Source organism: Octopus bimaculoides, chromosome 5, assembly GCF_001194135.2.
Source record: "Octopus bimaculoides isolate UCB-OBI-ISO-001 chromosome 5, ASM119413v2, whole genome shotgun sequence".
Classification (NCBI taxonomy): Eukaryota; Metazoa; Mollusca; class Cephalopoda; order Octopoda; family Octopodidae; genus Octopus; species Octopus bimaculoides.
In genome coordinates this window covers 36,887,175-36,891,471 of record NC_068985.1, presented here as the reverse complement: position 1 = coordinate 36,891,471, position 4,297 = coordinate 36,887,175, and positions in this window count along the sequence as shown.

Below are 4,297 nucleotides of genomic sequence, written 5' to 3'. Positions count from 1 at the left end.
CTTCTTCTTCTTCTTCTTCTTCTTCTTCTTCTTCTTCTTCTTCTTCTTCTTCTTCTTCTTCTTCTTCTTCTTCTTCTTCTTCTTCTTCCTTCTTGTTTATTCCCAGTTTAGTTCTGATTTAGAGAATATGTGATCAGAGGTGCTCTAGCATATGTATTCATTTTATTTTATTTTCACAGCGAGTCACATTATCTAATATATCCTTTTTTTTTTGTTTTATACCTTTTTATAACGGTGGTGGTGGTGGTATATTTGCAGGAGATTAGGTTGCTATTTCTACCAGGTTGAGCAACCGGGTAAGGGATCATTTGATAGCTTGAACTCTACTAATGATATCGCTATTGTAGCTGTTATTGTTTAGTTCCAGGTCAATCCCAATCGAACAGACTTATAATCAAAGTTTTCCAGTTTTAGCTATCCACATTTTTCCTGTACAGAGAACTCAGTGCTATATTAACAAAGATCCCTATTTGTATGACGCCTTTGTCTAGACTGGCCAGCCATCAAGGGGCCTCAAGATTCATGAAAGCGAGAAAGACAGATAAGACAAAGCAGTCGTAAGTATGCAAAATGGAGGGCTACGACCATATAGTCCTGATCTAGCAGATCTAGGCTCAATAACGTTTTAACCTTAACCACCTCGTCTTTTTAGACATAGTTAATCTCAGGTTAGATTATCCAGTACGTCCTCCAAATTGTTTAAACGCCGGCAAGTGACTCACTATTGTTTAGCCAGTTTCGACTTTTACTTTTTTACTCTTTTACTCTTTTACTTGTTTCAATCATTTGACTGCGGCCATGCTGGAGCACCGCCTTTAGTCGAGCAAATCGACCCCAGGACTTATTCTTTGTAAGCCTAGTACTTATTCTATCGGTCTCTCTAGCCGAACCGCTAAGTTACGGGGACGTAAACACACCAGCATCGGTTGTCAAGCGATGTTGAGGGGGACAAACACAGACACACAAACACACATATATATATACATATATACGACGGGCTTCTTCCGGTTTCAGTCTACCAAATCCACTCACAAGGCTTTGGTCGGCCCGAGGCTATAGTAGAAGACACTTGCCCAAGGTGCAACGCAGTGGGACTGAACCCGGAATCATGTGGTTCGTAAGCAAGCTACTTACCAAACAGCTACTCCTGCGCCTATAATCAACACATTTCTGTTTTCCTAACCATGTAGTCCTACTATGACAGTTACATTACCTTGGAGGCTTATTTGGACAATAGGTAAACTCGTTAACGTATCGAACAAAATGCCAATGGATAGTTCTTCCGGTTCTTTATATTCTGTGTTAAAATTCTGCCGAAATCAACTTTACCTTTCATCTTTACAGGGCTAATAAAATAAGATACCTATCTAGTACTGGGGTTATTAGTATTAACAAAACCCTCCCTTCAGAATTGCTGATCTTCTTACGCCTGTGTTAAAAGCTATTATCAATAGAATTTATATGCTTTCGAACACATTGAAACTGAAAAATTTTGAAGGTTGCTACTGTGAGTTGACCGATCTGCAAAAATAATAACCAAATTTCATTAAATAAAACCCTACAGTTGTTAAAATAAATACAAGTACGTATCAGACAATGTCGTTCTCAGATACCCTCCCTCAAGTATATGCTGTGGTCATTCCACCGAACTCCTTTGATCACAGCTCTGCTTGATCCATGACTGACCTTAGGATAAACAACAACCTGATATCTTATTGTAACATTCTAAGCCCTCTAACATATAGATATTTATTTCCATCAGAACAATCCTACTAATTGACATTAAAAATGGCTTTTACTATACTATCGTGTTATATAAGTTGGGAGTGCCAGGCTAATCTTTTCAGAAAGTATGAGTTACAGATTTCACATCATTTTCCCATGCTAAATTGTATTTATCACAATTTGGCAATGCATAGGATATTAACCTTATTTGTTTATGAGATACATAGCAATTGTTTTAAACTTGCATATAAGGACAAATATATATCCTTCAATGTATGTAGTGCAGAATAATTTCACCAAAGATGTAATGTATAACCGCATGACTATTTGTGTCATTCTCAACTATATGCAATAACCAGTACTCTATTGAGGTGTATTTACACAGCACTTCCAAAATTACATGAGATGTGAATAGAGTCAGTGAGAGCTTGCGTTAGAGATAGCAGTTAAAATATCTTCTGATGTCATGCTACAATTTTAAAACGATAAAATATATTTGATAATATAGATTTAGATATTACTAGATCCGCGACCGGAATACCTCTGATCGTTGGTTTCCTCGTTGCAAGGTTGGTCTGGAGTTAAAACTCAACCATATCTATTTTCGGTACTTATGTCTTAAATGAATCGGTGGGGAATATGTGTTGTGTTGCTCAGTAGTGATAGCAGACATTGATTTTGAGTATCACATATCTTATATCAATAAAACAATGACCAGTAATACATTTTATTTACACAAACATCCTTATTAATACTAGCCTTCTACATATTTCTTCATTATGATCTTGTCGGAATAAATTAAACTATTTTCCAGCTTCTTTTTTTCTTTCTTGCTTTTTTAGAGGAGAAATCCCACCCACTTCCAATCCTATCTACAACCAGCTCTTCACTGCATCATCAAAACAATTCTACCCCAAACTGCATCTTTCCACTCCACCAGACTCACCACAATACGCACATTCATACCATGTGTGAGAGCAACTACGGTCTTTTTAAATCTTCGGCTCCGTCGAATTCCTCTCTTATAATACCACCAACACACCTCAGAGCTAGCTCTTATCTTCTTTTAACTCTTCAGTTCCCCTCTGCCTTAAGGATATATCTTGATATTTGGAAATGTCATACGTTTCTTATTCGATAAAGCAGACTCGTGAACTAGGGGTGGCTTCATGTTGTAGAGGTAATACGGATAACTCCTTACCCACCACTATATGGATAGAATAAGAATATGGATAGAATAAGAATATGGAAAGTAATTTGTTTCCATACCTCATAATATAGACATAACAAACAATATAACAAATACTTGATATCTCTTGTAAAGTATCATTTTCAACTACATGCAAACACTATATGTTCTCTAAAGCCCATAATATTAGGTTATATCACTTCCGTCATCACATGCCGCAACAGAAAAGACATCTCAACTCCAGAAACGCACCAGCGACGACCAAAATCAAACCACCTGCCTCCTGGTGAGATTCTGGCTTTTAAAAAGCATGGCTTATAAAGCAATATTCACGCTACCAGATTATATCCGGAGGAAATCTACGTGACCTACTGCTTACAACTCAAGGAAGAATACAGTCAACGCCTACATTCCTGTAGATTCATGAGCCCCACAATATTTTCGCTAACGGTATTATTGCAGGTTTTGTCTATCTGAGAAATTGTATATTCTAAAGTAACCTGCAGTTATCTCCTAAACAATAAATCTAAGGGGATTTCCAATTATCGTCCATTTTTCTTTTGATCATTTTCATCTGGCTAACCCGGAAAATCCGAAAAACATCGACGAGTAGTCTCCATTACTTACGAAACTTAATGTTAATTGGGGTTGCTTCCTTTAAATCACAGGAGAGCCTTTATATACCAACGGTGACCTATAATGTTTTACGTTAGCGGCCTGTAACAATTAACACGTGAACTTTCATGGTCAAAGAGAACCAAGCTTACCAACAACTAATAGCGATCTACCTTTCAAGATATATTAGAGTAAACCTACACTCATGTCAGACATTTTCATGTTTAGATACGTGTTTTCCTGCTAGTGAAACTCTGAGAAATGTACACTTGAGTGAACAACTATTCAGCTACATGCGCGCCCCCACCCACACACACACACATACATACATACACACGGCTAAGCTAACACAATATTTCTACCAAGTTTTAGTAGTAATGTATTGGTCAACCACAAGGCTACGCCAGAAGACATTTTGCTCGAACCTTGAATCACGTGGTTGCGAAGCAGAAAATTTCTCAACCACACAACCGTAGAGGAACACAGAGACTAAAATTTCCCCAACATCATTAATTTTCCAAAATAATGAATGATGTGTGAAAACAAGAATTTAACCTCAGAAAGAGAAATTTGGATATTTAGCAAAAGGTTGTCAAAGACGAGACGACTTCTTTGGGAAAAAAGATTAATTTATAATATCTTATTTCACATACTATAATGATTTTCTTTTCCTTTCAAACTACATAATTTCGGCTGAGTGTAATAGTCTTCTGTTATATATGTGTATATGTGTGTGTGCGTGTGTGCGCGCGTGTGTGTTATGTATAT